This window comes from Haliotis asinina, chromosome 10 (genome assembly GCF_037392515.1).
Source record: "Haliotis asinina isolate JCU_RB_2024 chromosome 10, JCU_Hal_asi_v2, whole genome shotgun sequence".
Classification (NCBI taxonomy): Eukaryota; Metazoa; Mollusca; class Gastropoda; order Lepetellida; family Haliotidae; genus Haliotis; species Haliotis asinina.
In genome coordinates, this window is record NC_090289.1 from 11439681 (window position 1) to 11453313 (window position 13633).

The following is a 13633-nucleotide window of genomic DNA, read 5'->3' on the forward strand; positions in this document are numbered from 1 at the left end:
AACAAAACACGAACCCTAAAAACCCCTTATCGCGGATATCTCTACCAATAGCCATCACGGTCCTAATGGCAATGGTAAAGACTTATGAACAACAAAAAAATACTCGAAATATCAAAACCGCGCGCCTGTTCGAATCTCAAAAGCACCCTTATACTCGAATGTCACATGAAGTTATGGAGATAAAATCATGTCTGATAGAAATAGAGTAAACTCCGTTTATGTCGACCACGCTCATATCGACCACTGACAATACGAACTGTTCCCCCCCCACCCCCCGACTTCTATATATACATTCTATGTATTGGTCAGAGTGCGTACAACGAGGTACCTTTGAGTTGGTTTTAACCATAGATAAATAAATCGTAACAAGGAAGACTGAAATGAATCCAGAGCAATCCCCTATCTAGATCCGTGAAGGTCCGGGATAGAATAGGCCTTCAGCAAACCCTGCTTGCCACGAATGGCGACCATGCTTGTCGTAAGAGGCGACAAACGGGATAGGGTGGTCAGATTCGCTGACTTGGTTGACACATGCCATCGGTTCCCAGTTGCGCAGATCGATGCTTATGCTGTTGGTCAATGTATTGTCTGGTCCAGACTCGATCTTTTACAGACCTCCGCCATATAGCTGGAATGTTGCTGAATGCGGCGTAAAACTAAACTCACTCACTAACGGAATCTAGACTTGTCGAATCCTTATATTTGGCTAGAGTATATTTCCTCAAGTGTGGAAGACAGACACGGACGTGTCAAGCCCCAAACCACTCCTGTTGTAAATTATAGAACTGCAACCGAGAAGCCTTCATACCCGGTCTTCTTGCACCAGCTAAAGTCGCACAGGTTGCCGTGCCAGTTTCTGCTGCTTCCGTGTGTTAGGTTTCAGTGTCGTGATTTATTTGTGTCTCGCACAAAAACCAACCTCCCCTCCATTGTAACTCCCCGTCTGTGTTCTATAGGCCCAGATCAGCTAGCAGACTCAAGTCAAGCGCGGTTTACCTAGAGTTACAAATGGCTAAAAGATAGCCCCTCGTTTGGAGCTTATCAGAGAGATTAAAGCTGCGACCTCTGAGGGAGATATTTTCTCTGGCGTGTGGGTTTTTTTACCACGCGTGAGTCGAAATTAATTCAGTTTGGGAACGTATGAATAGGCCTGCCTTTCAGGCCACATTGCGAAGGGGTCATCTAGAATCTGGAAATAAAGTTTAGGAGTGTACATATAAGCTTGGAGTAGCGATGGTTTGTACAGCGTTTATGACACGCGGCCTGGATAAGTGGGAACCAGTCTCAGTTTTATCAGCTGCGTGAAGTTATTATCGTTATAAATTATATAGCCTTCTCCTGGCCTATGTTACTTGTCAGTGTATTCGTCCGAAGGCTGTCAGTTGGCCATTCTGCTCCGGACGTATATAAGGTAGGCCGTTTCCTGATTTTCTACGCTCTGTCAAACTTGCACTTGTTTCCGTCACCATAAAGCCAAATGGTTCAGTGAATACGATGTTTAGACAAGGAACCTGTCCAGTGACAGTTTTAGGAATACTATGACCTTCATACAAATATCCTCCTCTATGATTAACACGCATTGGCAGTCATGCTGTCCTGACTAGTGTTTTAGACCAGAACCTTTAACCTTTATTTCAGTAGCCGTGTGTCTAAAAATAGTACTGGATACTCTTGATCGCATAGGTTTAACCCTGACCCAGATGTGTATTCAAGTATTTGAGCAAATACTTCGGCTTCAACGATCCTTGATTTGTGTTATAAACACCAGTTTCAAGAAGCCAAAGCAGTAATACAGGAATGTGTATGCCTACAGCATGTAGTGGGACTTCTCTCGTCCCAGCTGTCTAACTGGGACTTGGCATCCTTGATTTATGCAGTTTTCCTAATGGATCTTGGATTATATGTCCTTAGCGTTGATGGCGGTTGATACAGGCCGTGGTGACAAACCGTATGTCACTAACATTCGCATTTATATATCTGTCCATAATATTTGCACTTATGTTATGTGCTTAAATAACTGCGGACAAAAGAATCGATGAAAAGTCGCCATGATACGACTGCAGTGGTCGCGCCTTCTGCATCCGTATATATTACATAGTCTGGACCGACGGCGAACAATTAGGCCGTGTAATTTTAGAAGGGTTCTAATATTTCAATATGCGCATCCCATGTATTGTTGGCGCTGCAGTTGCCCACAAAAGACTGTGACAGTCCGCTGTGACTTCCCGCCAATTTGGCCAGGCAGACGACAATTTAGATGATGCCGCTTGTCGGAAATAGCTGCTCATGTAGACTAGAGTTGGAGGGGAATGCCAGTAGGTAAACATACACACTAACTCCGCTTCTCTACTTTGCAGAAGGAGCTGAAAATAGGCCTCAACACGTTGCAATATCGTTCATAACCACACTGGCCGCCATTTTGCCGTAATGGCGGACAAGTGTTGCAGGGGCTATAGCCGGACGAAGGAAGTGTTAAATTGGTGAGGGAATAGACTCGGTGAGCAGTTCACTTTGTTCACCTTTACACCTACCCTGTAGATCCGAATTTGTGTGATATTCGATTGACGAATTCGTACCTGCGGTGTACAGTGTATTGGCGGAACACTCGGCGATGGAGCCACGGTACGCGGGATGCACAGATACATTGGCTCGTTACACGGATGGCTAACCACTAACTTTGCATGACCGAGAAGAATTGTGACACATATTTTTGTGCATTTAAACGAGGCTTGCCGACTTATGTGTCCATCGATCTAGGCATGGCAATACGTCTTGACAGGTTTATTGTCTGTCTTTCTTTCCAACTTTCATAATTTTCACGCCATAACTTTCAGTTATTTTGTATGCGTATAACCTAACCAATTAATTCATATTGACTGTTTTGGCTATTTTTTCTGTCATTTAACATGCTCTACGATAAAACAGAATATATCCACATTATATCAAACAATTCGTTTATGAAATTTATTTGTTGTCATTCTAACTTTGATTGTGTTTGTAAAAATAACTGAAGATATGGAATGGAATCATCACACCAACTAGCTTATTCGTTTGTGGAAGACAATTTAGAGTTGAGGTTTCTTTCAAACGTAGTCTAATTGGATATTTTGATTTAGATCATCATCATCATCATCATCATCATCATCACCATCACCACCACTACCACCAGAAAAACCAGTTAGTACGTTAATAACACGTCTTGTTCGTGTTTTCTATCCAAATGTGATTGCTTTTCACGATATAACTGACTTTCTGAAAGCACTCATATCCCCATCCTAACAAAATCCCCTTTTTGCGTTTTCGTCTATATTTATTGACGCAAGCCGTGTGTTATATGCACCCTACATCTCACCCAACACTGCCCCACCAACTCCTTTTCCATCTAATAGCTGTATTACGATTATATTTTCTAGCCTGTGTTAATATGTTCATTAACTGTGTGTATACTTGCATAATATGTCAATACTTTCATAACTAACGACTTTTAACTCAACCATGCAGTTGCTGTCCATTTCATTACTTACCATGATAAGCTAATCATTTCATAACAAACTTGGCATTGCTGCTTTTGTTGTCGTATGTATATACATGTACATATCATACACTATATAGGCGTGTGGTTACGGTTTTAGACTGGCTTTTCTCTCTTAATAATGAAGTTGCTCCGCCACGGACTGACAGCTTAACTATTGTTATTTGAAATAATTGTTTTGTCCTTAATACATTTAAACGAATGGACGCAACATTATATGTAGGACACTTCATTCTATGACAATCTTTGCCGAGCATCACAAAAAATTATTACAAACCTCCCTTGTGAGAATATGCAACAACACGATGTATTTAAGCAGCTAATTAACAGGTTTTGACTTTAAGTGTGTAAAGTGTAAAGATATTTTATGCATCACATCACATGTGAACATGGTTTTCATCCTAATGTCATAATAAAATAACCGCAATGCCATATGAGCTGTGGGGGTAGTGCAAACGAAATAACCAGAATAGAAAACAACATTTGACAGATATTACAGTCACCGAGAGCATAGACATAAAGATATGTACTGGTGCAATTCAGAACATGTGTTTTTATGTTTGTTCTTTTCATTTTCATGACTTAAAAGGGAAGATGGGGGTATTTAAGAGAGTGTTATTTTTGTTTTACTCAGCGTGGATGATATTTCCCAAACCACATAAAAGGATGCAAGACGAATGTTTGTGATCATTTACATATATATGATACTGCTGCAAATGTAACTCATTTCAGTCACTGCATATAAACTCGGTGTAATGCTTATCGCGACAACAACATAACTGAGGCAGATTCTGCTATAACTGTTTATATTCCTGGAAATAGCTCACGAAAATTATGAAGGAAGCGAGTTAAGACAGACAATGCACCAAATCAACATCAAGTGAAATTCTGATAGTCTCTGCTAATGACAATTATAAAGGGACGCTTGCAATCAAAACTCCAAAACTAGACAGTTATACCCACAAATGATTGAAATGTTATTATTTCAGTGTCTACGTTTCACGGTATCTTTCTGAGGCAAGTTTTCTGTTTAGGAACACAAACGCCAGAATTATCATGGTAATTACTTCTCTTGGAGTCACCCTGTCTTCATTGGTATGTGTTTGTGTGTGTGTGTGTTTGTGTGTTTGTGTGTGTGTGTGTGTGTGTGTGTGTGTGTGTGTGTGTGTGTGTGTGTGTGTGTGTGTGTGTGTGTGTGTGTGTGTGTGTGTGTGTGTGTGTGTGTGTGTGTGTGTGTGTGTGTGTATGCATTGGATGCATATGATTACGTTACACGCAATGAAAAGGTGAGGTATTTTTAGATCGTAGCCACGACCCTGACGAACTGTGCTGAAGCGTATATTTCAGAAACGCTGAACATCCAGGTTGAACGTATACAAGGATACGCGGATATATAAATCTAATCAGCATGACTTATGAACCAGATTTGTTGTTTACGTGGGTTCAGGCAGAGCCGTTTCAAACCTCTGTGACGTTCAGTTACCTCCCTTTGTGACATTTGCTAGGGTCAATCTCCTTTTCAAGGACATTGCTTAGGAGCCTTGGTAAGTCTAGACCCACAGTGCTGATCATCAGTTTAAGGGTGGCTGCACATACACAAAGCCTCTTGTGCTGAAAACACTGGGATTTCCACCTGTCGTGTCTCTTTTATTTCGCTTGGACATACAACCAGGCTTAGAAATCTATACGTTCTACAACAGGGAAAAGATAGCAAGGCAGTGGTATTCCAGGTCATCTTAAATGGCTTTGTCATACTGATCCACGACATGTATTCAGTATTGAATTTTTTTTGTATGAAAATATATTTCAAATTTTTGCTATCTATATATTTTAACAGAGACCCCGAAAACAGACTGTTTTGGAAAGTTATATTGAAGTATATGCAGGTGTTTACGCCATTGTTCAGGTTTAAGTTTAGATCTGAGGTTGCTAAGGTTTAGAGGCATTAGCAATCGTTGTCTCGAATATTAAATATTGTGACACGGTTCTTGGTTAAGTTTACACCTTGGGTTATTAACAGTTACAAGCATTAAGAACAATATTCAGCGTTATCGGCATTCTAGTGTATCGTGAAGATTTCCGACTCGAGACATTATCGAGTAATGTGTTCTTCGAAACAAACGAATTACGGACATTCAGCTTTATTTTAACTAAAGATTGTGATTGGACACCACAATAAATCTTATATCGAAATTTAAATAAAACGTCTCGGTATTGTGTATACTGACTGAACACAATGAGGTAGAGTGTAGAGTGTATTTCATATGATAGCTTGTTCTCTGTCCTAAGTGCCAAAGTATACCCCTAAAATATCGATCCTTGACCCTAAATATATTTTTAAGGATTTTTCGACTGGATCGTCGACGTAAATATGGATGAGCTGATTTCGAATTTTCGGTTTGGAGGAAATATAAGTTTACTATTATTACTACCACAGACTTGCGCAAATCGCAAAGTTAATAATTAAAACTTCAAACATTAATTTCTCAAAAAAAAGTATTTAAACATGTCCTTTTCTAGCATCTTTAAAGAATAGACTTACGATACATATATATCTGTGGGCCTGGCATTTAGTACGGCCTTTCACAAGGCTATAACTACCGGCCAGTACCACTGTTTTCTGGAACACTCAAAGATTGTAATATTTGAAAAGTGTTTTGTTGAACGATTTTGCACAAACTCGGTATCCCACATTTTGTTATCTATCTGAAGCGATAGCTCTGCTGTAACCAGTATCCCCACGGACGTTGCTACCTCGCGCCTGTGCAAGTTGAAATTTTGCAGATGGTGAGGAAATGACATAGAGCAGTTCCTTGTCCCATGGCTAGCTTCTCCACCGCCAAGTTTGAGACAGGCAGAAAACACGATTTGACTGCATAGCAATGTGCATTCGTCGATTTATCATAATAACCATCATCCAATGAAGATAGATAGCACTTTGAGCCTCACCCCGTCCTTACCTTTTGTGAGTGCAAATCAAATTTTTTAACCATTTGTCATGCCGTAACCGGTAATCACAAACGGGATAGAGTCATTTCCAAACAAAACCTGTGATAAAACCATTAATATCTGACAAAATGATGTGATACTATTAACTCCGGCTTGCTGCACAAGACTGCCGGGCTTCATGCGGGCAGTGTTAGAATTTGACTGGTTACGATTGAAACAGTGTAGTAACGGCGTTTTACTGTCTGAAATCAAAGTCCCGCGCTGGATCATTGTTAAGTTGATGGACTCAGTCCGCCTGCTTTCTAACTAAGAAATTATTCTCTTAAAAATAACAGCCCCCTTTTAAAGCCAGACTTACATTTGACAGGAGTTGATGATAAACGAGGCGCATGCGTGCTTGGTCACGTGGCTGGCCTTCACGTGCAAGCCGTGCAAGGTTGGAGGTCAGGCTTTTGACGAAAGTAATTAAAACGGCTTCAGTTCCCTATAATTAGCGACGCAGATTTGGTGTTCTTTCACCTTTGTAGGCGACCTTCTCTTTAAACAAGCATCTTTACATGAGTGCTTGGAAATGAGGCGGAGAGAGTTCAAGCCTTGTGAAGAAGGTGAAGTCAGGAGGTTTTTTCCAGATCTCACGGGGGTTCGCGAGACTTTGCTCCGAAATCAACTGCAGGGTCGTTGAGAACGTCTTGCCTTCTGCAACCCCGACCTTTGAGTTTTGGATAAATGTTTATAACAGATAACTGTAGCTTTCATAAATCCTTTTCAAGCATTCCAAGTTTGGCTCGTCTGAGAGTGTTTATCAAGCAGACGTTTCACAGCTTAACACGCAATAAACAAATGCGTGTTTACTGTGGAGGAATTTAAAAAGAATACCCCGATTAATGTCTCACCCATGATAGTTGTAATCAGAAAATGATGATTTCTTGTGACTGATAGCTATTTGTGATGCTTGGTGTTGATTTATCACTGTAATGCTGAAACTGTTTCTATCAAAGTTATATATCAGTTGTTTTTAACTTACATTTTCAACACTTTTATCGGGATATCAGTTTAAATATACTGGGTTTTATCAACATGTTTGCTGAAAGGAAAGAACAAAATACTTTTAGCATGAAATGAGATGTCACCAGGTCAGATGGTGTCCCCCGTCGTGATATTGCTGGAATATTGCTAAAAGAGGCTTAAAACTAACTCACTCACGTCAGACGTGTGTGATGAAAGCCCAGTCTCTCTGCACATATCCGATTCAGATAGGCTCATGAGACCCACATTTTCCCAAAATGCTGTGCCATTGTTAGATGTACCGATATCATTATCACGTTATGAATATTATGGCTATCATATTGCTTTTCCAATGTATATAAACTTCAAACGTTCATGCTGGTTGTCGTTAACAATGCATTCGCAGGTAATATGGACCATCTATATGCAGGTAATTACAAATTCCTGAATGCCAAAGGGATTTAAAACATATCACCTAGGAGCTAGAAAATATCAGTCACAGATGGTTAACTAAATGCTGTCAAACAATCCTTCGGAGCACGGTGTGCTCGCAGGTATAAGCGTGTTTTTGTCATTTTCATTTTTCCAGTCACGTGATTCTCACAATTTTTTTGTCTTACAGTCAGGTTGAATTTGTTTCGGCAATAATCAAAACTGGTTATTCGCAGCTTTTAATTCTACATTTACGTTTGTTTTAGCAATACTTTTACATTATAAAATGTGTCTACATACTTATAAAGAAAAATACCAACAATCATTCACTCAGATGAGAATCGAACCCGATTTTCGTCATGATGATTGAACACGTTAATCTTTCGACTAATAACCACTTCGAGGTTTGGAAGGATCAGGCTAAAGCACGTGTCATACAAAAAGGATTGTGTTATTGTGTTGCCTGATGCATTACATACTAAAACAACCAACAGACACTGTGGATTGTAAAGTTTCAGATTGTTTCGTGATGTTCGGGGCTGTTTACCCAAGCAATACAACAATCGGCACAATATACACAGACACATGATATTGACATGCACATGATATTTTAAACGAAATTAAGTACAACACGCTACTATGAGCTGCATGCAGGAACATGTATCAGCTGGTAAAAGATCCGGAATGGACTTCCCATAATCGAATTGCACATTATTCAAGCCAAAGGTAACACGACGAACGTCATAGCTGAATTCAAAACTCTTCCGGATATAACGAAATTGGATACCATGAAATATCGGTTTTAACGAACACAATTGATTTAACCATAATATATAAATGTCGTAAATTATGGAAAAAAGAGTTCGGATATTACGAAACGTTGTTTATAACGAAGTTAATAATAATCCTTGGATTGTTCATGAATATTATAAGGCATATGAATTTATCAAACCATCGAATATTACTCCAGTATTATACGGAATGAGTTTCTCTTTAATTGCTTAAGATGTACTGTATTGGGCAATCATTTGCATGTACATTTGAATAACTAGGTTTGATTCATATAAACGTATTTTAAGGCATTTTAGTATAGATTAATTTAATATTGTTTACTTTATAATTATGATCATTTATATTGTTTCAGAATTGAGTAAATAAGACAAACAAACTTCCTAAGAGTGACAACACACCCTTCGGACTGAAACAGTTAACAAAGATGGTTGAAATAGTCACCGAATCTCGTCGTCATGTGACAGTAAGAGTTAAAGATCCAGTTAAAAACAAGTGGCATGGTGTATGTGACACTGGAGAAGGACATAAGAGTAGGGTGTGGGGAAATGACATTAGAACCCATCCTCATTCAGTTGTCAACGTGATCTAGACAAAACACATGCATGACATGATGTACCACACCATTGTGCGGTGGTCCGATTCGTATAAAAAACACCATTCTGTGATGTCATCGCTTGTAGTTGTGCTTGCGTGCATTTGTGCTTGCGTGCATTTGTGCGTGCATTTGTTTTCGTCTTGTTATTTTAAAACCTTAAGTTGTCAGCATGGTTTGTGATAACAGGTGTTACAAAAAATAAACTCTAATTAAATTAGTGATACTTTAATTTGAAAAATGTAAATACAGCCTTTGTGTTCTAATATATGCTATACATTTTGTTTTAAAAGATCGTACACCTTATCCCATCTTCTCACACCACCCCATCTTGATCAAACATGGACACACTTCACGAAAATACATTTATCACAAAAAAGTGTTTTTAACATAATTGTAAATTAACTGTATTTGGAAATGAAACGAAATAGAGTTTTGATGAATACACACTCGACATCTTCGCAAAAGCTTCTGTCGAATGTAAATAAAATCATATTCTATATCATTGTTTTCTCGTACTCCTGAGAGCGCCTAGAAATAATAACACTTATACTTATCTTAAACGTGGTATTTTAATGAAATACCGATGTTATATGAATGCAAACAACCCTTCATGCTTCTCATGGGAAGTGTGAAGTATCCGTGAAGCTATGAATAGAATTTGGGCAAACCACGGTTAACGTGTCTCAGGGGCAAGGAAGGTATTTGTGATGTTTATTGATTATCTCGATTGTTAGGATCGGCGTAAATAAAGGAAGTTTTGAACGTTTATATTTTCCCTATTCCTGATTTCGAAGTCGGAAAACAAGTCCTGAAATAAAAAGCATGAAACATAACTAATTACATTCGAACATGTGTAAAACGTATGTAACATAACTAATTACATTCGAACATATGTAAAACGTATGTAAGCTGTTCCTGGTCGAATATTTCGAATATCGAACATTTCCTGCTTGTTAAGATTATATACTAGTCAAAAGATGTCACGGTCGCCCAATTCTGTCATCTATCTCTTATTAGAACCATTTCTGCAGACATTGTTGGAACATTGCTTAATGTTATGGAAAACCTCACTCACTCACTCACTCATAGATTAACTGCAATACAAGGAAAATATTTAATAAAAATTGGGTCGTTTTTGTGTGTACAGATTCACACACGAGTTAAACAATCGTTCAAGCAAACAACCGTCAAACAGGACATACAGCATCACGTTCCTCGTACGCACAGCACAACTGACGACTTTGAAAAAAGATGAACACAACAAACAGGCATTGTTTTGTAACACTGTTTTGCAGAGACATCATCTTGTGTCCGAATGTGGGAATCGAACACTGTCGATGGTGTGCGTGGCTGGGGCCTGAACCTCGCGATTACCCAACCGCCCAGTCAAACTGTGAGTTCTAGTGTAGGGTGTAGTCTGTCTCATAGTCTCTGAACCACATTATTTTCCCCACTGCCCAGCTGTCCCGGCAATGTAGTCTGTCTCATAGTCCCTGAACCACAATGTTTTCCCTACTGACTAGCCCTCCCTGCAATATAGTCTGTCTCACAGTCCCTGAACCACATTATTTTGTCTACTGCGTAGCCCTTCCTGCAATGTAGTCTGTCTCATAGACCCTGAACCACATTATTTTCCCTACTGACTAGCCCTCCCTGCAATCTAGTCTGTCTCATAGTCTCTGAACCACAATGCTTTCCCTACTGACTAGCCCTCCCTGCAATGTAGTCTGTCTCACAGTCCCTGAGCCACATTATTTTCCCTGCTGACTAGCCCTGCCTGTGATGCATTCTGTCTCATAGTCTCTGAAGCACATTATTTTCCCTACTGCCTAGACCTTCCGGCAATGTAGTCTGTCTCATAGTCCCTGAGCCACATTATTTTCCCCACTGCCTATCCCTTCCTCCAATGTTGTCTGTCTCATAGTCTCTGAAGCACATTATTTTCCCTACTGCCTAGCCCTCCCTGTAATGCTAAATGAAGCAAGTTTAGATTTCCTCAGGTTCCAAATCTCTGCTCTCCCCTGGGCTCTTTTTAAATTTAAATGGGTTTATTTGTTTCATTAAAAATTATACATTCAGATACCTTTAAAAACAAATATGACTGCGGGTGTTGACACTCGGTTTTTACCGAAAAACGAGTGTCGTCATTGTAATTTTCAGTGATCCGTCCATTTAATATCCATTAATATTTTGCAATTTACACACGATAGAATATATTTTCTGACGTTGGGTTATCGATGAAATCAGAACGTTTAACTGTCATGCATGATTTAAAACTGGACCACATAATCAAAAGATTGATGTTGAAAACAAAATGGTATGGCGACACTCCTTCAACCAAGCCGCCAAGACTGGTCTCTGGTCAGTTTTGGTACCTCATACGACCAACACAGTGTGCTAACCAGCACGCACAGTTTTTAACCGGAGGGCCCGTGAAAATGATGTTTATATATTTATCCTGATAAAATAGAGACATGACTCACTGGATTCGAAGATGATATATGTGTGCATTTGAGACGCTAGAACCATAAACACATAATATCTTAATATAGATAATATTGATAGTAACAAACAGTCCCATTTAGATTAAAAAGGCGTCCAAACAAAATGGAGGATTCCGAACCTCAGAAAAACTAGACTTGCTTCATTTAAATTTTAGCATTTCAACGACGACAAGGCAGTAGGGAGAATATTGTGCTTCAGGGACTGTGAGGCAGACTAATCTCTCTCCTGCGCTGCTTCATGCAAATGCGTTAACAACATAATCACCACAGGCATTGGCGCTTAAGCACCGAATGTGCTAATGTGCTTTAAGTAAGGTGTGGATATTTATGTGCAGTACAGAATGCACACATGCACCTGCACGTATGAATTGTCAACAGGTATTTCCTCCCTGCCAAATACAAGGGGCAATGAGTATCTGCTTGTAGGTTAAGCGGCAATTAAGGAGTAGTGATGGAAAGTCAAGAGACGCTGATGGCGGTTTTGTTTTGAGAAGAGCATGTGCCACCGACGAGGCGTGCAGTTAATTGGCATGCATCATCACTGTTGTGATCTTGAGTGCAGCGTCTTAATTATAACCATCATAAAAGCCCTCGTAAACGTTTCATTGAAACTTTATGTTGGCGGAAATAGATGTATTCGTCTATAAAAAATATGTTATGTGTTGAAGATTGGTGATGTCGAATGAAGGAATTTTGTCACAAGCACTTTGTACTTTGTGAATGTAGTGATGTTTCATATTATTCGTCGTCGTCGTCGTCGTCGTCGTCACCATCACCATCACCATCACCACCATCACCATCACCATCACCATCACCATCATCATCATCATCACCACCACCAGGTGGTCTCAAAGCATATAAAAGTTTAACACTTTATGAAATGATAAGGATTAACTTGAGCCGGAGGGATTGGTCTACATGGTAGAGATTAATTCAATAATTCGATAATGGTATGCACTTGAGAAACATGCAAGAACGTGGATTTGAACCATATCTCTTTTATCTGCTCTGTCACAAGCTGAACAGAATTCTGGACACGTTCACAGAGAGGGGGTGAGTATGTTTTAACGCCGGTTGTAGCAAGTTTCCAGCAATAATAGTGAAGGGTCCCCAGGAATGACCTTCATATATTGAACCCATGTTGGGAATCGAACCCTGGTTTTCATCGTGACGGGCGAACGCTTTAACCACTAGGCTACTCCATTGCCCCGAAACGAGGATGAGGCTGTAATACCAGAACAATGGATGGACACAGGATGATGAAGAGGAACAGGGAAGTAAATCTGAGCCATCAGAACCTTACCGTATACACACTTGAATATTTGTCCACGACTCATGTTCAGTCATCGCTGTACGTGTATTAGACTAACAGATGGTCTCTGAAATGAACATATTTTACTGAAAAAACGTCCATAGTGAACAAAAAATAATGTTATGAAATGGAACCCTGAGCCTTTCTTCATATTCAGAAACTTCCTGAAGCTATGGAAATCTAGACTTGCCACATGTTCTAGACTTGCATGGGCTTTCTTGGATATATATACTTCAGGGTCTGTACGACAGACTAAGCCAATAACAGAGGTGTGTCTTGATAAGCTATTTGTCAAATTGTCCTTTAACAGCTAAGAACGATGGTCCGTCACATTGTATAATTGCAAAATGTTGAAGCAAGGACTTCCTGAAGCTATGGAAATCTAGACTTGCCACATTTTCTAGACTTGCATAAGCTCTCTTGGATATATATACTTCAGGGTCTGTACGACAGACTATACGTGTATGTACGGTAAGATTTTCATCCTCTCGCTGTGGCGCGACGCATAAACA

At 39.6% G+C, this 13633-nt stretch overlaps 2 long non-coding RNA genes across 2 annotated transcripts in view; both read left to right on the plus strand.

Moving 5' to 3' along the window:
- The window catches only part of LOC137299006 (uncharacterized), a 48876-nt gene extending 39499 nt beyond the window's left edge, over positions 1-9377 (plus strand). Inside the window, exon 3 of the long non-coding RNA XR_010957773.1 lies at positions 9063-9377. This is a non-coding gene — a long non-coding RNA (uncharacterized lncRNA). The remainder of the gene's footprint in view (positions 1-9062) is intronic.
- Positions 1348-3691, plus strand: LOC137299007 (uncharacterized). Its single transcript, XR_010957774.1, has 2 exons — positions 1348-1411; positions 2358-3691. It is a non-coding gene; the product is annotated as an uncharacterized lncRNA (long non-coding RNA).
- Positions 9378-13633: the final 4256 nt, after the last annotated feature.